Below are 23,457 nucleotides of genomic sequence, written 5' to 3'. Positions count from 1 at the left end.
GAATCTTACACGGAACATTTGACATTTTTCCTCTTAAGCAATTCCTAGTTCAGTTCTACCCACCGAGGGCTCCAGCTCCTTGCTGCCTCTGAATGACTGCAGCTCACTCTATTTTTGCAGTTTTCCTCAAGACATTGGGCTTTCTCCCTTTCTGGGGCTCTGCAAGAGGAAGACTATATTATAAAGATTCATCTCCCCACGAATAGGAGTGATACCATTTCTAGTCACCAACCTCCTAGCCCTCCAAGAATGGACAAATTGTTTTGTTTTTGTTTTATAGATATCAGTTTTTCTGACACATAATACCTTATTGTGTATTTTATGATGCCCTTAAATATCCTTTCCAGAGGGATGATTCATTGATTGATTGATTGATTGATTGATTATAGAGGCAGTGGCCAAGTTAAGAGCAGAGACTCTGGAGCTCTGCCACTTGCTAGCTATATGACCATGAGCAAGTTCCTTATAGCTACACTTCAGGTCAATGAGGATAACCGTGGCACTTCCCTCATTAGCTTGCCAGGTAGTTAAATGAAATAAGCATGTGAACATGCTCACTCCAGAGCATGACACACACAGTTCTTCTTTTTTAAGCTATACTCAACATCAGCATTTCATTTTGATCCCAATTGCATACTAAGATCTTTCCTCCATTTTCAAAATAATTTGAGTTTAAATTAGTAGAGTGCTGAGATTCTGGCTGGTTCATGTCTCACCCCACCAAATGGAAATTCACTCTGTATCCATCCTCCATGTCTAAGACAGAAGCCAGTGGCCCACTGCCTTCTGCTGAGCAGGCTTTGGTTTAGTATCTGTTTCTCTGCGGAGACCTTTCCCCCTGCTGCTACTTTAACCACACAGTGAACAAGCCCAAGGTGGTTTGGAATAACTGGCATTAGCAGAACTTTCCAAGCTGAGTTTTACTAGGAACCCAAACACTCTGAAGGCAGAATGAAAACTCTCATCTTCAGTGGAACAGAATCCAATTGTTAGGATCTTGGTTTGCATACTCAGAGGGTGGGGCTGGCGGGGGGGCAAGGAACAGTTATTGCAACTAGATTGTAATCAACAGTTTCAGTAACAATATTGAATTAAAAAGTTACTAGCTACTAGGTAGAACATGGCTCAGCTCATACACGGGCAAATCAGTCATTCTGTGGTGATTAACATCTATTCAGAACAGAGAATGTATTATGGGTACTAAATTATCATAGGAATTAATGCAGTCTTTTTAAAAGGCTTAAAATATGTTAATAAATACAGTATTCCAGCACCTGCAGCTCAAGGAACCAAAGTCATTAAAGATGGATATAATTATATTTATTATTACAGGGATCTAGGTGGGGGGAAAAACAGTTTAATGAGCATGAATGAAACAGGGGTTCTTTCTTTAAAACTTCTTACCTAAAGAAACTGTTCCCTTTGAGGAGCTGAGTTATTTCATAGAATCACTCAATGAAAGAACTATATGGAAAGTAAATCAGATAATTTTCCAATCTCTAGGCAGTGAACTTCCGGGGTCCACCAGGGACACTGCCAAGCCCTTTGTTTTCTCCCCCTAGAACTTAGCCTGGGACTACACCTTCCTGCTCTGCTTCAGCAGGCGGCTCTCATGCCCGCACCTGGACCAACTTCCCTGTCTGCACCTTCCCACTCCTGCTCTACCCAAGAGCCGCACCCTCCTTGCAGTTTCCCAAACATCCCATGCTCTTCCCCCATACGCTTTTGCCCACGGATAGCATTTATGTCGCAGTCACTTCTATTACATTTTGCCACACTTTGTCCTAAACAAGTTGTTAGATATGAACTAATTTAACCTCCATGACAGCCATGTGGACTTGATCCCATTCCCATTTTACAGGTGAAGAGGCTGAATGGAAAAGGTTAAGTAGCTTGGCCTTCATTCTGCTGACCCTAAGCCCTCTTCATCACAAAGTTCTGGGCCCTCAGATCTCAGCTCAGATGCTGACCTTGACCCTTTGGCTAAAAGCAATCCCTCCCCTCCCCATTTCTCTCTTTCAGGATCCAGTTTGTTCTCTGCATGTCCTATGAGCATAATTTAAAATGGTCATATGTACATTGTATTTTGAGTTATCATTTCCCTTCTGGTGCACTCCTATCATGCCCATGAAGGCAGCAACTGTTTTATTTTGTCGCTTGGTATCCCCAGCCATATTAAAGTAACTGACACTTAATAAATACTGAATAAATATTTGTTTAATGGGTCCTTGAACTCATATGTTCACCATTTGCTATCTGTAGCCAGAATAAATTATATTTTTCATCTATAGATAGAAAGATGAGAAAATATCATATATATTTTTTTCAAATTATCTGATGAATAAAATATAATTTTATTAAGAAATGTAACCCTCTTTTGTGATCAAATATTTTCTTAGTTAATGAATATATAAAAGTGACAGCCTAGTATAATCATTTTATATTAAACCAGGGCCGTTTTACATAAAAGGTTGGGAAGTGATGATGGGGCACAATTCCTGCGGGATGATAAGGAATGAACGAGAGAAACTGAACTGGAAGCACACGCTCACGCTGCAATCGGATTGGAACAGGGAGCTGGGGCAGAACCTGGCTCTCTCCTCCCAGGGTCCGATTCTGGCTCTGCCATCCACCCAGCTCTTCCAGCTGCCTGTGTCAGTAGCTTTGCAAAAAGTCCCTGGGAAACATAAGAGCTTTTTCAGTCTAACTCTGCTGCTCCTTCGGGTGTTGTGCTTGGCAGGTCTGGAGCAGTAGATTGAAGTTCTCTTATTTTCTTAAATCTTGGGGGTGTTCGAGGTGAAAATTAACTGCCTATCCTTGTGGTGGAATGCATCTGAAATGCTATTTCCTGTTACAAGGATGAAGAAAAATAAACAAACACACATGGTGTGGAATTAAAAATGGAGTCCCAAGGCTGCACATCATACCTACAGTGAGATGCCAGCCTTAGAGAAAGCTCCTCATTTTCCTAGCTCGCCAGCTTGCTGAGGACATAGTCAGGCTACAAAAGCCCCTAACACTGACTCTTTACGGTATAGCAGCTGTGGAGCACACTGAGAATCTGATTAAAGTTTGGGGCATTATGGCCACAGAACAAGAATGTACACAAAAATGAAGTAGCTTACAAAGTATTTCAGGGAGCTTCTGGACACTCTTTTGTCCATTTCATGGGGGTGTCTGGAGGCCATAGACTCCCATTCAAGAAACCCTGGGAGGACACAGTTTATAGTAGCAGTAGTATGGCACTTCTAATAGTAACATCTGATGCAATGTAAATGGTATGTTGTAGATCTTATTAGTGTCAGACACATGGCTTTCCCTATACTGTATATTGCTCAGATATAATCATTATTTCTATTTTGCAGATGAGGAAACTGAGGCTTACAAAACCAAATAAGCCAGAAAGTCTGGGTGCCTCAATGAAAACCCAGATGATCTGATGCCAAGACCACACAACGGCAGGCCTAGAATGTTTGCATAGCATTGCCTTCATAGCTTGCCCTTGGTGCCATGGTGAATCTTTTAGTAGAAAGCAGACTCTAGGAAGGACACACTCAGGCTACAGTGGGCTCATGGCTCCAGGCTCCTGGTGTTTCCGCCCATGCTGCAGAAGCACTTAGGATGATCTACAGAGTCTCCTCTAAGAACTGATCTCTATTCTTCCACTTATTGAGGTACTGGAAAAGGTAGTTCCCAGCGTCCTTACAGCCTTAACCACTGGGCTGGAGCTGGCAGTTCTTGGGGTTTTATCCATCCCCTATTCAGAATGCTTTCTATATAAGACTGTCTGTCAACAGATGGGCAGATGGGCTTTGTCTGAATTTGAACCCCTCTTAGGAATATTCAGAGCCCACTGGATTGTCAACACATTTTATAAGGGGCTATTAATGTGAGAGGTGTTCAATTGTTTCTTTCATTCCTTAAGAAAATAAACAGTGGAATCATTAGAAGTTGCTTGAGAATGTTCCTTGGACTGTTTTTTTCTTTCTTTTTTAAAAGAAGCAGAAAATATTTTTACTTTAGAAATGAGTCTTATTTGTTAAGTTAAAACATAACTTTAATGGAGATGAATACCTCTAAATGTTTCTTTTTTATTTAATGGGCTTCCTGTAGGTTTTTAATCTTCTTCTTAAATTCCTAAGTATCTGCTTTGTTTTCAATTTCTGGCTGGGCACTGAAAATAAAGAAGTAAACTGGACACAGGATCTGGCCTCAAGGAGTTTTCAGTGTAGGACAGTTGTGGCAAATCTATGGCACGCATGCCACAGCAACCTGTCTGTATCATTGAAACCTCTGAAAGGTTCACCATCACTGGTCTAGGGGGAGCAGGAGATGGAAACAAATCAGTGTAATATACTGTGGCATTACATAGAATAGTCAGAGGAAAAAATAGGCAACCAAATAGACAGTGACCAAGAGTTTATGCCTGGCCAGAAGAGACATAGAGAAGTGGCTAAGAATGCTGTAGTCCATAGAACAGGGCCTCTCAAGCTTTAGTGGACATCAGAGTCTCCTAGAGGGCTTTTTAAAATACAGATCAATGGGTCCCACACTCAGTTTCTGATTAGGTGTATCCAGGCTGGGTGCCAAAATTTGCCAAGTAAGCCATTGCTCAGAAGATGGTAACATGGCTAGCCCACAGAGCATACTTTAAGAACCACTGTTCTAGCTTCGCATAGGAAATGTAATGCACAAATCGCTTTGTGTTACTCTCAGCTTTTTAGACCCTTAATTTTGAAATATTTCATTTCATTGTCTCCCTATCTTGCTCTATGTTTAGTTTCCTTATTAGTGCATGTTTCTGGTCTACCCATTGTAAGTGTAGTTCTGTATTTATCTACAACTTTCTCTTCTTCTTCTTCTTCTTCCTCTTCCTCTTCTTCCTCCTCCTCTTCCTCCTCCTCCTCCTCCCTCCTCCTCCTCCTCCTCCTCCTCCTCCTCCTTCTTCTTCTCTGCCTATGACCTCCAATGGGTAGGAATGGAAGAGTACAGCCAGCCCTCCACATCTGAAACTTCCCTACAGGGATATAATCAACCTTACATCAAAAATATTTTAAAACATCATGTCTGTACCAAATGTGTGCAGACCTCTTTAGTGTAACAACTACTTACATAGCACTTATACTGTATTAGGTATTATAAGTAATCTAGACATAATTAATACACAGAAGGAGGTGCACAGGTTTTATGCAAATACCATCCCATTTTATAGAAGGGATCTGAGCATCCTCAGATTTTGGTATCTGAAGAGGGTCCAGGATACTACCCCTCCCCAGTACTGAGGGATGAGTACACCGAGGAAAATGATGTTCCACTTATATGAATTACGAGCTCTATCAGTTCTTGTGGATCTGAGTCCAAGATGAGTAGCGGTATTAGTTTATTCTGAAACTAGCCCTGTGGTCAGCATTGTTGCTTATAATTTATTATGTTTCACAATTCACTCTGGACCTATGGGTGGACAATTAAATGAACAAAGAGCCAACTGGGAGATCTGCCCCTCCATACCCTAAGTCCTCACAGATCCCGAAGAGCCCCCATTACATTCCTAGAGTTAACAGGGAATTGGGAGAGAAAGGACCACCTAAGAAAGCCTTAATCAGTTGCAGAACAGTAATGAGCTGGGGGTTTTCATTGTTGTTGTTGTTGTTGTTATTTTACAATCTCACAGCCTTTTCATAAACACAATCACGTCTCTGGCCAAATGTGATAGAAAATATGAACTTGTGTCAGAAAACAATACCGAGTTCCTACATTAATGGTTCTTTTTCTTTGCCTTTATTCTTTTAGTCCATTTTGCACAGAAAATAAGAACCTTGTGGACAGAAAGATCATCCTTTGTCAATCCTTCTGTAGCAATTTTCCCAACATTTCTTTCAGCCCTAAATGTTTTTCAGCATCTGTCAGTACCATCTAATAGCCTTAATGGGAAGGTAGACAACAACAGTGACAAGTACTTCCTACGTAGGAGTGCCCTGGGTGAGTGGCTCTCTCCTTCCTGGACCAGCGAAACTGATGGTCCCGGCCATATGTGGGTTTCCACATGCAGCTATGCAGTTGTTATCTGCACTTAGACCATAAGTTGTCTGTAATTTTTATGTGTTCAGGAATGATGCCACTTGAGAGAGAGAATGGACTCAAAAAAATATTTTGCATCTCTGAGATGAGACAAGTCAATAAACTGCTTGATTACTAATTCATTCAGGAACAAAAATAATGGCTTCAGAAACTGAAACGACCAAATCCAATAACTAACTGTTTGTCAGGGCAGTAATAATGGTGTTTGTATCTCTTTTAATTGGCTTTAACCTTTCCCTTCATGTGTGCAGTATTAAAAAATTAAACAGGAAAGTATTTAGAGGCATAGATTTACAGCATTGCATGGATTACATGCTTTTAATGAGGTCAGGACAATAAACCATCTGAGTAGAACCTGCTGTCCAATGATGAATTACTCCGTTTTACAATGGATAGACCAGCGCGAATGTGCATGCAGACACGCATGCGCACAGGACCCAGCTCATGTGGATCAAGGGGAAGATGCTTAGCTTTGCTGTTGAGCTACCACACAGTGTGTCCTGGTATGAGAAGCATTAGGAAATATTCAAATTTCAGAGAGGAGGTAGATTATGTGAATAAAATGAAAATGGCAAAACAAAATTCACAATGTTTATGTAGAATCTAAATTCACATATACATAAATAGGCAAGGGTATATACACAAGGATGGATGGATGGATGGACAGATGAACAGATGGATATAAGTGAGGGAAGAAAGCAAGGGAGGGAAGGAGGAAAAAAGGAAAGAAAAATAAGAAAAGGAAACAAGATGGGAAGAAAGAAATACAGAGAATCTGGAAGGACATAAAGTAATGTGCTAGAGGCTTGCACTGACTTGTAAAGCCAGTTGGGTAATGTACCTTCCCAATTCTATCACATTCTTCATTCAGAATTATAGATGATAAGAGTATTTACTCCACAGACGCTACGAATCGGAGATCTTTTTTGGTGCCGGGCTAAGGCTTTCTCAGCACACACTAAGCCATTAAGAGATGATACATCTAGAAAAATAGTTTACTAGGAGAAGGAAGGATAGATGAAGCAAGAAGGTTGACAGTGGGAACAGGATGTTATTTCCTGTTTATTTTATACATTCCTTTATTATTTGAAATCTTTATTATTTCAAATAAACATTTATTTTGCTCAAGTTAGTCCATAAACTTCATTAAGCCTTTTTGAAGTAGCAATAGGATTAGTAATTTTCAAAGTATGAGTCAGGTACACATCATTTATATAAGAAGGCAAATTTCAGGTGAGTGATGAAATCAAAACATTAAAAGACATAAAACTGAACCAGACCTCAGAACTATGTGTCTTTTTTTTATTTTTTCAGGCAGGATTTTGCTAAGTCTCTTAGTTGCCCAAGGTAGGCTCAAACTTGGCATCCTCCTGCCTCAGCCTCCCATAGCTGGGATTATAGTTGTGTTGTACCTGCCTAACTCAGTTGTATGTCCTGTGATGATGAAAACATCCTGACTCTTCAATAACAAAAGAAACATGGAGGAAAAAGTGTTAACATAGATCAGTCAAGAAGAGTGGCTGTTGACAATCAGATCACATCGTACAACAAACCCTAGTGAAGAAATCCACATGGTACCACAGAGTTCATCTCCTCAGGCTCATTGGCTGATATGAACCTTACCCCCTCCTTTGACCAGTCAACAGCCTTGACCTGGCAGTGTGAAATATCTCTTGGCAAAATCACTGCAGTCCAGTAAGAGCTGTGATTCCCTCAAAAGTGCACCACCATTATGGGCCACCCTGACCTTGCCATTCTGCCCCTTCGGGATGATGTGGTCTCTAATCAATGACAGAGTAAAAAGGCTCAGCTTGCCCTTCTTTTCCAAATCCTTGTCATAAATCGAAGCTGTTCTGTGTCCATGGCAGCCCCCAAACCCTGGTTATATCCTCCTTAGAACCTAAGTAGTCTATCTTCCTGTGGACTTTGGGAACAAAAGTAAGTCCCAGCCTGGAAACCCATACTTGAACTGCTAGTGACACAGACGCTAGCCTTTACAAACACTGAACAAATGTGCCTGTGTATGGGTTAGGTCTGAGGGTGCAGTAGTAAACATGTCAGAGAACTGACATTCTGGTAGGTGAGACGAGCATGGACAGTTAAACCAACTAAAAATAATCAGAGCACGAGGAACATTTGAAAAACAGGAAATAGGAAAATGTGATAGAGAATAACAGGTATTTTATATCTTCTACTTTAGAGGGGCTGGAAGGATAACCTTTCTCAGGAAGCAGTCTTTCAACTGAGATATGAATGGCAGGAAGGAGCAGCCATGTGTGGATCTTATTATAAAATGTATGTCTTCTGCGCTCTGCACCCACTGAGGCCTTTCAAGATACACACCCACTGGAGGACAAATCCCTCCACTCACATTCCTTCTTTCTTTCCTCGAGGCTCATTCAAAGTGAGCTCAGGCTGCTACAAGTACTTCGGAAAAATGCTCACAATTGGCACTGTCTATTTGTGGCTGATTTTATGTGTCGGCATGTCCCTAAGTCAGTGTATGTAGGTGGAATTATTTACATGAAAGAAAATCAATCGTAGAGTGAACTGTCCTAAACTGTGACATCTCACCATCACACAGTGTGTCTATAAGATTTTAGTCAAAAGTCGGTGTGTTAAAGGGGAAGGTCTACAGACTTTGAGTTGAAAAGTATCTGAGTTCAAATCCCAGCACTGCCATTTCCTTTAATCCCAAGCATGATGTTGACCTTCTTAAGTATCCAGTATCCTCAGCTCTAACACAGTGATAACAAAATGCCCACTTTATAGGCTAATGGTGAAAATAAGGTCATGTCTCTAAAGTGCCTAGCTAAGAATAGCCTAGAGGTCCCTCTTCGAGAAGTTTCTGGAAATGTTGCTGAGCTGTGACTCACCAGAGTGAGACTGTTACTGTGTGGAGACAGGGAGAACTCATTTGTCTTTGCTTCAGTCTTTCTTTTGACCGTAGAGCCGCAGTTTGGAACTTGAGGTTACAGCAAAGATTTCCTGAATGGACAAGAAAGCTGAAAACACAGCTGTCATTTTAGCATGAACCATTGGAGGAGGTGAAGGGGGCTTTATTGGTTGGATACTCAGCAAAAGATAAACCCATTCCTGTAATCCTTTACTTATGTAAAAGTTGCCCTCTACCCTTGCTCTGCCTCCTTCTTCTTCCCTCTAGTTTCAGTCCTTTTTGCTTCTTTCTGAAGCACCAGAAATGAAGCTTGGAAGCAACTGGATGTTCTTGGCTCACTTGACCTGTGCAGTGGAACTCCTACAACAAACCACATTGCCTGAGAGTAGAACTGTGAGGACGTGCGTGAACACTGACTGTATTCCTAGGGGTTATGCAAGCTACATAGGAATATAATTTTTTTTAAAGTTAAAAACCTGGGAAGAAAAATAAACATGACAGAAGCAGCAAGGTAATTGTCTTATGTTTTCACTTTTAATTAACTAGAAGTATCAGTACAACCAGCATATTCCTTGGTCGGTCTCTCCAACCCTTCCGCCTTTTTAATGGGACCAAGGAAGATGGGAGGGAGAACACTCACTGAATAGGTAAACCTACAGGCACCCCTGGGAAGTACAATATAAGTAAAGCTCTAGAGAGAGCTGTGTTTTTTCATTTTCTACAAATCTACCTGTCTGATTTTGTTTTGAACCAGCCTGCCCTACATTTTTTAAAGTGGCAAGGCAGATAGAAGAGTTACTTTCTGAACAAGATCACTGCACTACATTGTTTTTAAATAAGTTTTATTAACAAGTGACAATTACTTTTTTATGATACATTTAAGATAGTGAATTATGAATGACTAAAAATCCCCTCCAGCCTAATTGAGAACCATTATGTCTGGTAATTGCCACTGATTTCTGCAAACAGTCATTTTTCTCTGGCCTATTAACATAATTTAAATTTTTAATTGCCCTTCATAATTGTCTATTGGAGTTAACAAACAGTCCCATTCACCTAAGGGTTAGAGACCAAACTCTACCCCTGGGGAGCTCACATTGGAAAAATCAAAGACCACTGGAGGACACTACTAGGACTTCTTGGACCATGACATTGAGGTGGCAGCCAATGTGAATAGGACATTTTCTGAGGACCTACCTTTCTGTGGGACTATGTGATTTAGACTTTTGTATCACTGAGTTTCCCCAGTTTACTCTCTAGCTACTTCGCCCAAAAAAGGAGGAAGAATGTTACACTTCTAACAGTGTTAACTAAGACTTTCGTAAGTATGAACATTCTGGAAGAAGGGAAGAACATCTGCAACTGTGTCCATTTCCTGTAGGGCTCACAGTATAATTAACTCTGTAATGTTAAAAAAGGAGCAAGATTCCCAGTAAAGATAGATATATATCTTAATATACGTAACATATATGTTTAAACTACAAAAGCACTTTATGATCCTTTTTTTAATAGAGTAAAATCAGAAAAGTTAAATAAAAAATTGCAAAAATGAAATTTCCCTATAAATCCACAAGTGATGTATATTATACTTATGCCTAAGTGCTTATATATGGAAATAAATAGTGCCATGTATATAAATATATGTGTATATATATATATATACATATATACATATATAGTCTCGCATGACTTAATGATCTAAGATTATTTTTAAGGACATTTGACTCACTATTGATTAATTTAGCATTCTACTCCTCTTGAATATTCAATCTGTCAGTGTTCGCCATTACAAAATACGAGTGAGTCACCTTATATATTTTGTATACCTCTCTGACAATTACCTCAAGAAAATGCTCTAAAAGATGAGTGATCAAAGAGTATGAACATAACACTGAATCACCCTCCAAAACAGTTACATTTCAACATATGCTCTCCTAGCAGTATATGAGAGTGGTGGGTTTTCCATGTTTGCCCAGCATTAGATATTAGCATTTATGAAAATATTTGTTTTGATGCTGTTTTAAAAAATAGCATTCATTTACTGTTATAGTTGCATCTATTTGATCAAAGCTGAAGATAAAGATCATCTTAATTATTAAAGTATGCCTGGGTGTGCATTCACGAATGGCATGTTCACACACTCCACCCATTTTTCTATTGATTTTTTTCTATTTTCCTATTGGCGCAGTGGAGACTTGAAAGTGTTTGTGCTTTCTTAATTCTCTGGAGATGTGTCTGCCTCAGAGCCAAATAACAATAGGCTCAGACCACACAGCCACTTCCTGGGCTCCCTGAAAGAGGGCTTGTTTTTTTTCTGCCACCTTCACACACTTACACATATGCAGCAGGTGGGAGGGACAGCTTATCGCTGGTTGCTACATAGGAAACCATAAACACACTGTCTCAAGGGCCTCTGCGACTGTCTTATGCTTCCCAGGGCCCCTCGCTCTCCCTCTTGGTTACTGTCAAAAAGTCTCAGGGAAACCAACTGGCAACTCCCACTCAGTGCAGTAGTGAGAAAAAGAAAAAATGCCCAGAAGAAACACAGACTTGAGCCCCTAGCCTGGAATTCTAAATCACAAGCAGTTTGCTACCCAAGTTTGTAGCATGCACCAGAAAGCTTTGTCTAGTCAATACTTCCATGAGGACTCTGAAGCGTGGTACAACAGTAGGAGCCACATAAATGGTCAAGTCCACTGTGACTATCTGATTACCTGGCTTAAATCTGCTCCCAAAGTTGGGAGCTCCAGGGCCCATGTAAATACCTTTAAACAAATCTTACGGCAGAGGCATTTATGGTTTTTGCTCCAGGAAGCTCACTGGCCCGTCTGGGAGGGAGTCCGGTGCTGAGACATTTGTCCTAGTGGAAAATTCTCAGGACTATTTGTATGAATGTGCTCAACATGGCTATGTTTCTTCGTAGCTTTTCAGATGGGTTCAATGGGGACATCAAGGAAGCGTGCTAAACCAATTCCTCCCTGGAAGCTTCCTGTGCTTCATGTCTGCTTGTGACTCCCAGGGAGGCATATTTTATAAAAATAGCAACAGTTAGTTATCATTGCTGACACATTTCACACTCTCAAATTGAAGCTAACAATTGTATTACTCTTATTTCCCTCACTTTCCTCGAGAAACTCCAACGATGCCACATTTTTCTGTGATTTCTTCTCAGCCAGTTCTTTGTGTACTTTTCATACTGTTTCAACTCAGTTTTCTGAGAGAGGTCCTAAAATATCTGCTTGTTTGTCATGTAGGCAGGGGAAAAGAGGATTTTCTAAGTTGAAAGTAAAACTTCAGGTCAAGATTGCAGCTATTAACTTGGGCTTTCTTAAAAAAATAAACATGAGGACTTCTTGGAAGAAGTGTGCTTTTCTCTGAAGAAAAGGTGTGAGGACATGGTGCTGTTAGACTCAAATGAGGAACACAATATATACTCATACTCACTAAATGTTGAGAAAAACTGTCACTGTTGTTTGAGTGTATTGGCAAGGCCTGTAATCCCAGTCTCTGGGAGGTTTATGCAGGAGGATGGGATGATCTAGCCCAGCGTGGGCAATCTAGTAACTTACCAAGACCCTCTGAGAGCAATCGGTCAATTAATCAGTCAAGGCTGGAGATGCAGCTGAGTGCAAAGGCCCTGGGTCCAATCCCCAGTACCTCAAAAAAGGCATTATTATTGTTATTATCAAAACTTAACAAAAATGATTTTGTTTATCACTCACGACACCTGTGGGTTGGGTACCTCATTGTTTCCCTTACTTCTTGGGAACATCTACACTCCCAGTTGATTCCTGTGGTCCCAGTCCTGCTTTCTGTGAAAAGAGAAAGAAAATATATGGGATGAGTTAAAAGATGCCAAATGAATTTTTGCCCTGAAGCCAACTGTTTATTCAGCTCATTCCACTAACAAATAATTTCACTGGTGATTTATTGTTTTCCTCAGTGAAATTTTCCTTCATACATCCATAATTAAAAAGGGCGCAGAACAGTAAATTGGTGAACCTGTCATATAACATTTGTTAGCATTAAAAATCAAGGAATCATAGCTTTTAGGAAAGAAAAATGAAGAGCTTAGATAGACACCAAGATAGGGATTTTTTTAAAACTGGCTTTTATTTTAGATGTGAGAGACTCGGGGGGGGGGGGGCGGGATGTGAAGAACTGAGATGAAAATATAAATTGAATGTAATACCATGTCTTCCAGTGATGGCCTAATTTCCATTGATATTGAAAATATGCTCATTAGCAAGATGCACATACAATATTTGTAGTTTCTCTTAGAAAAAAAAGTTTTGCCTTTTTCTTTTTTTTTTTTTTAATCGGAACACTTTCCAAGGTTGGGAAGAGGTATTGAATTACCCACCTCACTCATATATGTAAGTCTTTATTTAAGGCAAATCCATAATGAAGTGCCAAAAGTAGCAACAGGCAAGCATTTGACTCTGAGAATCTGATTGCAGAGAAAGAAAATCTTAACCTTGACAGAGTTCAAATCCACAAAAGTGGTTTGGACCCTGACTTTGACATCATACCCAGAAACAGCTATGCAGTTCTACAGTACTGTGTGACACAGGACTCTAATAATAATAATCATACTTTCAAAGTAGGAGAGAGAAATGGTGGGAGAAATTAAAGACATTTGTATTTCTCCCATACAGGTTCTGTTAAAACTGAGTGACACTCTAGCATATTCTACAGACACAAAAATGAACTTGATATAAACTCTAGCTGTTGAGTTCATCCTGAAGTGCCCTACCTCTTCTCTTTCTTCCCCCACCCCCATGTTAACTGAGAACCTGATAAATCAGCAGACAATGTAGAAGCTCATTAAGCCTCCAAGTAATGCCTGGTCTCACAAGAGAATAGCATTTTGAAGGAGATAGAGAGTAACAACAATATAATCATGAAAAAGAAACACACCAGAATAAAAGAAACATCAATAAAATATACCGTGCACCAGTAAGGACCACCTCAAGATAAGACACTCAGTGAGACAGTAAAGATCACAAATGAATTAGTGTCAAGAAAAGGATGTTTGGTCTATCAAAGTATGTCAGGCTGGGTTGAAAATCACTGCTGCCTAGGGAACAGACGAGCAGTCCCAGCCCTCCATTTGAGGGGTAATTGTGCCAGTGACTCTGAATGCTGAGAGAGACTTCACAGCATCGCTTTTCTTTGCATGAAACACCCAATTTGTTGGCGCAGCCATGGGCCACCAAGTCAGGCTTCCCATGCAATTGGACGACAGTTCACTTTTATTTGCAAATCATCATCCTAACTTTTAGAATTTTATTTTGATGCAATTCCAAATTATAGAAGCAGTAGAAAGACCACCCCATACTCTTTACCCAGATTCCCCACTGGCATATATTAGCTTCAGTGTTATTCTCTCCTGACTGCCCATACATGAGCTTATCATTTTTTCTGAACCAACAAGAATAAGACCCTCCCCTTCACAACATGGCCCTTTACTCCTAAATACTTCAGTACATAATTCCTAAGAATAGGGACATTCTGTTGCCTAACCATGGTAAAATTACTAAAACCAAGAAGTTCCATGAAAATGTTAGCATTGAAATATTACCTAGTCCTTAATCCATACTCAGATTTCATGAATTGCCCTTTATCACTTTTCTCAAGCCCCACGTTCAGTTCACAATCATTTAGCTACCCCATCTCCGTAGTCTCTTTTAATCTGAAACCAGTCCCTTGCCTTTGCCTCTCTTTATTTTTTTAAATCTTGATAATTTTTACCATTTTAGTGATGCATTTTATGTATATAAACCCATTTTATAAATAGTCCAATGAATTTTCCACAGACTGAACAACGTGGAAGAAACATGGAAGGTAAACTTCACACCATCCAAACCTCCTCAGCAGTTAGAATTTATTGTACACACTGATTAGCCAAAGAAAAAAGAATTCTTCTTGACCACACCCTGCCATCTAGAATATGGCTCTATATCTCACTGCTCTCACTACTCTGACATCTCGCTGGAGTCTCAGATAAGACGCGAGGGTCACTGCCAGGGAGTGAGATGATGTTATTTATATTCTTACAGCAGAATGGCTCAAACTGTCTGTGATAAACGAAACTTGTATTCCCCCAAACCCCAATCCATCAGGAGCAGTTCTGTGTACCCCCTCTATACATGGCCCATGCGTGTTATGCACCCCGTGGGACTCCCCATGTGAGGGTGACATCATCCAAGCTGCTCCATACACTATCCAGGAGCAAAGCCAGCCCATCAAGTATTTTCTTTGACAGTGTCAAGTTTCTAACCATTTACTCTCAATTTCTGTGTTTGTTTCATCAGATGCTGATTGGATCAGACCAGTGGCATATACTTAAAGCAGCACTGAGCGAGTGCAGTTAGGTCCTAGCAAAGAGAACCCTACTGCAGCTTTAAATCCTCAGGGAACATTCCTGATTCCATTGCCTGTTTTAGGTCACTGTTAAATGCTTCCTGCATAGCACTTATCTCAGTTTGTAACTGTACAGTTATACTGTGCTTTTACTTATTTTTGCAGTACTGGGGATTGAGCCCAAGGCTTTCACCCTGAGCTACATTCCCAGCAAGGCCTTCACACTGGCCTACATTCCCAGCCCATTTTTCATTTTTTATTTGGAGACAGGGTCTTCCAAAGTCACTAACTTGCTCAAGCTTGCACTTGAGATCCTCCTAGTTCAGCATCCAGTACTTTCTTTTCAGATGATTTTGTTAATGCCTGGTACCCAGACCCAATTCTGATCTCCAGGAAACCACGGCTCCTTGAATTTTGCCAACCATGTGCCCTTGCTTGCTGCATAGTAGGTCCTCAATAATTAATAACCGTCTGGTGAAAGGCTGCAGTGGTGACTTCTGACAAATGATGAAACAGAATAAGATCACAGGCTAACCTGAGATACATGCAAGCCCCCAAAATTTGCATTTGTCGTAAAACAATAGGGATCCTTTTTTGCTTTGAGTATTTGAGGATTGTTTGTTTGTATGTCAGTTTGGGGTTTAAATAGAAGAAATCACACCACACCAAGCTGTGCCTTGTATATACATAGTAGGGTCTCAGAAAGCATCCATTTATAATGAATCATTTTGCAAGTACAGCACTACCTTAGCAATTAAGCTGCATGTTACTATTTTCAGGAAAGTCTGTGTTTATCCAACTGTATTTCTTTCTTTCTCAGAGAGTCACATTTAGCCAGGGCTCATTTCACTGTGTATTCATAACATCTATGGGGGTGGGGTGCAAAGTAATATTTTACTAAATAGTGAGAGCCTGATTTATTCAGGAAAATAGAGATTAGAGATGGTTTGCAGGGCAAGGGAGGTTTCAAAACAAAACCTGCGAGCAGGTTGGTTTTTAGAACATCAGTAGACACAACAGCTTCTTCTCCTCTGTTTTATTTTTCTTCCAGGAGTATCAGGATAATGATGGTAAAGGTTTATGTTTGAGTTGGGATCAACTGTCATCAGGATATCCTAAAACTCTCTTTCAACTACAGGACCTGATCTCTGGGACCATCATTTGAAGCTCCTTCCTGTGTGTGATGAAGTTCAGATGATTTGGATTCATTGTTCTTGTAGCCCTGCCTCAAATTACTTCTGAAGAATGGCAGACAAAGCAAGGGGAACCTTCTTTCATTGATCAGACCGCTGTTGGCTGAGAGAATCTTTTACAGTGAAGATATACATTGAAAGTGTGCATTTCTTTACCACTTGCTCAACTTCGTTTTCTTAGTCTCTAGGTGGCTTTAGTTATGACTTATAATGCAAGGATGGCATTTGAGGAGATCCAGCAGAAAAAGTAGCATAAATGTAAATGTAAAAGATACAGCTCATTCTAGTCTTTGAAATTGTTGGTGTGAAAAGAGCTCAACTGTGTTTTATTTAAACAAGGTCGGCTTCGACCTTGATTGACTTGCAGTAAATTGCCTGGTACAAGAGGCAAAAGGAAGTGGAGAGAAAAATGGCAATCAGGACCAAATGTTTCACATATTGATTGACAAGCACCAGAGATGTGCTAGAGTAAGATAAATTGGCCAACAGGGCCGATCTTGACAGCTCCCGAGATGGGAAAATTGGTCTTGTTAATTTGCTGCGGGAACCTTGTCATTTATGGAATGTGCACGTGAGTGTCTTCTAATTGTGTAAACAAAGTTCAGATTCCTGTGCGGCGTTGTTCTGTTATTGAGTTTGGTAATTTTTTGGTCAGAATCACCAGGATACATTTGTAAATGGCTTTTGAGTTGGGGAGGAAAAGGGAAGCAGTGCACCTGCTTTAAGCTGGCATTTTTGACTGAAACAGAACAAATTACTTGCAGAGCTTTTCGATTTAACAAAAGATTTCAAACAAACTCATGTGCATAAGCTCTTCTTCCATTCACGTTGCTCCATCATTTTCTCCTGCATACTCTTCATTGTCTTTATCTGGCCTCAGGCTTGGGTTTGTGGGGGTTTGGGTTGGTCAGTTTCACTTTATGGGTTTAGTGGTAGCCAGGAAAATCCTTCCTAGACTTTTCTTACCTCCACCCGTATTTCTTTCTCTTTTAGTTCACTCCTAATCACTTCACATTCCAATCCCCTCCTAGCTTCCCTCTTCACACTAAGCTGAATTAGTGAATGTCATCTCAGCCACCTCCTTAAAACTCTTTTCCTAAGAATGACTACATTTTGGACCAGGAAGTAGGCAGATTGCCAAAAAGATCCATCCAGAAGTCAACTTACAATCTTGTTTATCATACTTTCCAAGTTAGGCAAAGTTCATTTTTCAAAAATGTTAACGCTATAATTCAAGTTAAAGTATTTCCGCAGAACTTTCTTTGTTCTTATTTTTAAGTACCAGTCCTTCCTGTAATTCCCTGCTTCCCCTTCCCTTCCCCTCCTTCAGGACATTAGTCCATTCTTGATAGGGCAGAAATGATATTTATCGTCATTTAAATGGACTATATGAAAAATAGCTTTAACTTCTAAGACCTGCTCTTAATCACTTTCATTAATGCCACAGCTCAGAACAATGTATCACTTTCTCATTGTCTGAGAAAAAGATCCAGATTCAGAAATACTCACCATTCTCATACTACTCCGTACAGACACTTTTAGCATTATGCCATTCCTGCATTAGGTAGGTCCCGCGGATGTTTGAAGGAGTCTGGTACATGGGATAATATAAGGGAGTGGTGAGGCCTGAGATTGAACCAGAAAATGCGTTCCCTACTGAAGGCATTCAGTGTTAGACACACACACACACACACATACACACACACACACACACACACACACACAGATGAAATTGTTCTCCATGATGTAGAGCTAGCTATAGGATGTGTGCTTAAGCTTACCATTTTTAATCTTTTCCCAAGCACTCTCCCTTGATATTCTCATTTTTTACTTCAAAATAGCACTGGAGGGAAGGAACAGGTTGGGAATCTCTAATCTGAAATCTGAAATGCCCTAAACTCTGAGTGCTGATATGACACCAATGTATACAAACTTTATTTCATGGAGTTATTTTAGATTATGCATACAATTACTTTCTGGCCATGTGTTCAAAGTGTTCAAGAAACATAAATTTTGTGCATGGTATTGGGTCCCATCCCCTGGATGTTTCATTATATATATACAAATATTCCAAAATATTAAATAATCCAAAATCTGAAACATTTCCAGTCTCAAGCATATGGAAAGGGATACTCAACCTGTACCTGGGATTCCATTTTCCTCACTTTACACTGGAAACAGTGGCATCAAAAATTCAAATCAGGGCCGGGATTTAGCTCAGTGGTGCCGCCACCTGCCTTGCAAGTGCAAAGACCCGAGTTCAATCCCAGGTACCAAAAAAGAAAAAAAAAATTCAAATTAACTTGTTAGATGAAGGCAGGGAAAGAGCTCTGGATAACTAGTCCTGACCTTTCTTCCAGTGGCTTTTCCACTTATCACTGTCTGACCCTTTCAGTATCACCCAAGACCTCCTTCCAACTTCATCCTTTCACTGATCCAGTGGCAGAGCCTAATTCTTTTTTTTTTTTCCTGGTACCAGGAATCAAACTTTGGACCTTGTGCTTACCAGGCAGGCGCAGCACTGAGCTACATCCCCAGCCCCTGGGCCAGATTCTAAAAGTGTCTTCTCTCTCCAGTTGTCATCCACCTCTCCTTCCCACATCAGAGTCTACTGTACCCTCTTCTGGGTCCCCATGACATTTAAATCAGATCTCTTTTATGGTAGTTACCATATTGAGAGTAGAGCCACCCCTTTTTATGTGTAATCCCTTGCAGAAATGTAAATCCTTTGAAGTCAGAGGCTCATTTTCAACATTTCCTTCCTTCTGTCTAGCACAGCTCTTGTCATGTGCTTGAACCTCGCTGAATACTGGGGAATGAATTCAGAATGTGGATACATATAATGTAATACAGCAGCTCAGAAAGGGGGTCCGGTGCCCTTATGCTAAACTTTTTCTCCGTCTCCATCTATCCACGGTGACTGATTGGCAAATCATTTGATTGAGAAATGTTCCTGAGTCAGAAAAGAGAGGGCAAGAAAAGGTGTGGCCAGTCAGTTGCATTTGCATTGGATATTCATCCAGGGTAACTTGGAAGTGCTGGGTGCCTTTTTTAGAATGCTCAGGTGATGCTTTTATTGAGCCAAGACTCTTAAAACCCTGAAAAGAAAATGGCTGCAAATTATATTGAAAACTTAAATGCTAGAGTATTTTGGGTCCTCAAATTGCTAGCTTGGAATATAAATATGAAACTTACTCCCAAAGTTAAGGTTCACCAAGGACCACTTTATTAGAAAAAAAAAAACATTTTTGGATTCTTCCTAAGTAGCATCTTTCACTTCACATAAATGAATTTGGTTTCTCCCCTTCTACCTCCTCCAGAACAAGATTATACAGACTTAAAACCCACAGGATTACATACCTAAAATGTGCATTGTCCTAAGGACAGTAAAGCATCACAGAATCTTACTTATGGTTAGGATCACAGAAATAATTTTTCTCTTTTTTATCCACACATGGAGCTTTTCTCTGGCATCCCCTCTGAGGCCATCTAACATCTGCTTGAATACTTCTAGCCACAGCAAGCTCACTCCTGCACAGAAAAGCCTACAGTTGGTTGTGTACCAGTCCATTCGCTAGAAAATCCACCCTCCCACTTGCCCACACTATGTTTTCAGTTTCTTGTATTCCTTGGCTCCTGCTCCGCTCCATGCAGATGAATGCAATAAATGCTAACTTTCTTCACTCACAGAACTGGATCTTACGGCCTGAATTCATTTTGTGCACATGCTCACCCATACCTGCCTGCCCAAGCCTCTGGTTCTCCTGCCAATCACGGCTGCCTTTAGACTTCCACCCACCTGACCCAAACTGAGTGCTCTCCCACAAGTCTGCCCTCTCTCTTTCTGAAATACCTACCTTGGAATGTTAGTGCCCGTGTATGTGGAGCATTGTACAGTAGGACATGAAGAGGTATCATTTCTCAGGATCAGAACTTCTATTCATTGTTCATTTGAAACAGACACTCAGTATTTCATACAGATGGAGAGCTCCAAAGCCTCTTCTATATGTGCTTCTGTGAAATCAAATTTTTCCACCTAGTATTTAATAAGTTTATTTTTTTTGTAACCTAAGGATAAAACTTTACACTTAACCTTTAGATTTTGTTTTGGCTAATTTGGACATTATTGGATCTTCATTATCTTTTCCAGCTTATAGGCTTGTTTTTCCATCTTTGTGTTCTGCGTAGGTATGCTGAGCTGTTTCCACATTCATTTATCTTCTCGTCACACATACTGAGCATGTCTGGTGGCAGAGCCCTGTGGTATATATACTCATTAGAAACGTGCAGAGGAATGGGATTCCACAAGCTACTGTGAGTGGCTGACTAGATCTTGAGAGCTGGCTAGTTATGAGAATTGCTTGAAAGTGTTAAACAGTAAGTGAATAATAGAACTGCCATAAATCTTACCCTTGTATTTAAAGCTCAAGTGCCTGTAATTATTAGTTAGGCAATATGAATAAATGAAATAGCCAAGGGTAAATAAAAGGAAATGGTAGGGTTTGTGGTAATGTGGACAGTGTACATTGAAATCAAAGACTTTAAAATTTGGTTTTCTCTCTCTCAATCAATCAGTCAATCAATCAAAAGAGATGAGGAGATAGAGACCACTTCCACTGGGTGACTCTGCTTCCAAAAGCAGCATGAGAGCCCAGCAGTGGACTGGTCTATTTCTCCTGTAACCCCGCAGCCCACTCCTCTTAACACTTTCCTAGACAGTCACTGCTGACAAGCTCTTGCTCTGAACATGTTTCCTCTTTGGGTAGTTGTTAAGGCATTGGTTCACTAACTCATGACTTTCTTGCCAGAGCTGACAATATCCATGTTATTTCCGTTTTTATTTATTTAATGGTTCTCAGAAAGCTCAGTTGCCTGGCTGAAGAATTTTGGAGCAGGCTAAATATCCTTCCTTCTTCTACCCCATTGCCAGTTGCCTGCTACAGATGATGCTAGATAAGATGGGCTACTGAGAGCAGACATCCTTTAAAGACATATCGTATGTTGTGCTCATTTCCTATTGCTGATGTGACAAATTACCATAAACTTGGTGGCTTAAAACTACACAGATTTATTACCTTACATTTTTGGGGGTGAGAAGTCCAAAAGAGGTGTCCAGGGATTGAACTCAAGGTGTTCTGAGGACTGTATCCATCCATCCTGGAGAGGCTTGGAGAGAGAGTGTCTTTCGGATGTGCATATGTATGTATGGAAGTATGTATGTATGCATGCATGCATGTGTGTGTGTGTGTGTGTGTGTGTGTATTTGGCTTCTACAGGCTGCCTGTATGCCCTACTCTCAGCCCCTCCCCACATCTCTCCAGCGTTGGCTTTTTGGTCCCATCTCTTCCTTGAATTCTTACTTCTTACCTCTTTCAAGAGCCCTAACTTCATTACATCTACAAATCCACTTATGCCACATAAGGTAGCTAATAGATTGGAGAGGGGTGTTTTGCCTCCTCCAAAAAACTACTGCAACACTTCTGACATCAGATTCTGACTTTCTTAAGTCAGACACAGCGAAAATTTTTGTGTGTGTTTTTTTCTCTCTACTAATAGTCAACACAGAAAACATGTCACTTCTCATCCCTGCTAATGTGGGGAAATCTCTCCCCACCAGCAACCAATCAGTTCTCCACCAGACCACAAGCTGGGTGCTCACTGCTGGAATTCAATTCCTGTACTGCCTGGAGGCAGCCTCAGATGCCACAGCTTACGAGTTCAATCCCCCAAGACTGTCCCTGACCTCAGACGCTCATCAGTGGTTCCAGGCTGTGATGTGCACTTCTGACCAAGCAGCTATAAATCAAGGTTCCCATAATGCCCTCCTTGAGTTCCACTCATTGGCTAGAGCAGCTTATAGAATGCAGGAAAACACTTCACTCACATTTATCTATTAATTATAACGGATGTTACAACGGATACAGAAGAAGAGCAAGATGGCAGAGATACCCAGGGCAAGGTATGGAAGAAAAGGTGTGGAGCTTCCCTGCCTATCTGTCCATGACCCTTGAGGAAGCTCCATAAGTCCAGCTCTCCAGGAAATCCCTGAACCCTAGTCTTTGGGGATTTATGGAGGCTTTGTTACATAGACATGATTGATTTCATCATTGGCCATCGGTGATCAGCTCAAACTCAGCCCCTCTTCCCTGCACAGACATTGTGAGGTGGGACTGAAGGACCCAACCCTCTAACCTGCCTTGGCCTTTCTGGCAATGGCCCCTACCCACTAGCAGCCCAGTCGCCGGTCACCTCAGCAGTGTATGACAGACACTCTTAACACGTTGGAGATTCTAAGGATTTTTGAAGTTGTGTGCCAGGAAACGAGAGGAAGATCAATTATATATTTTAAATGTCATGGGGACATGTTTACAGGTCCTAGGGATTAGGACATGGATGACTTTGGGGCCATTCTTGTTCCCATACTCCACTCATAACTTCCATTCTAAGGGGCCATGGAGCCTGGGATAGAGGTGGGCAGAGAGGACTGGTTGAGGAGGGATATTCCTCTAGAGTCTTGTGATAGCCTCAGTCTCTGTCCTGTACTGGAACATCAGGCAGAGAGAGAAGATGGAACCCCTCCCTGAATTCAAATTTTATTTATTTTTACAATTTTTTATTAGTCCATGTTTACAATACATAATGTTCACATTCTTTGTCTGGAGTTGGTCCATGTACCCAGCACATCTTAATTCCTTTTTTCATCCCCTTTCCCTCTCATTCCTCCCCCTACTTCTATCTCCTGATCCCATTTCAATTTGAGAAAGATCTCCCTCCCTACTTAGTTCCTATTATCTGTATTTTATTTTTGTCTTTATTTATAATTTGGTATTCTCATATAAGAGAAACTATGATATATTTAAGCATGTATGTCTGATTTACCTCACTTAATATTATAGTCTCAAGATGCATGCATTTTCCTACAAA

General features: G+C 40.6%; 1 protein-coding gene across 18 annotated transcripts in view; it reads left to right on the top strand.

Moving 5' to 3' along the window:
- Tenm2 (teneurin transmembrane protein 2) overlaps positions 1-23,457 on the top strand; it is a 1,248,268-nt gene that overhangs the window by 859,765 nt on the left and 365,046 nt on the right. The gene's annotated exons all lie outside the window — the stretch shown is intronic.

The sequence above is a fragment of the Heterocephalus glaber genome, unplaced genomic scaffold (assembly GCF_053883595.1).
Source record: "Heterocephalus glaber isolate CG9 unplaced genomic scaffold, H.glaber_assembly_v1.0 deba00001606, whole genome shotgun sequence".
In the NCBI taxonomy this organism is placed as follows: Eukaryota; Metazoa; Chordata; class Mammalia; order Rodentia; family Bathyergidae; genus Heterocephalus; species Heterocephalus glaber.
Note: the sequence above shows the minus strand (reverse complement) of the source record. Positions and strands in the feature narration are given on the sequence as shown.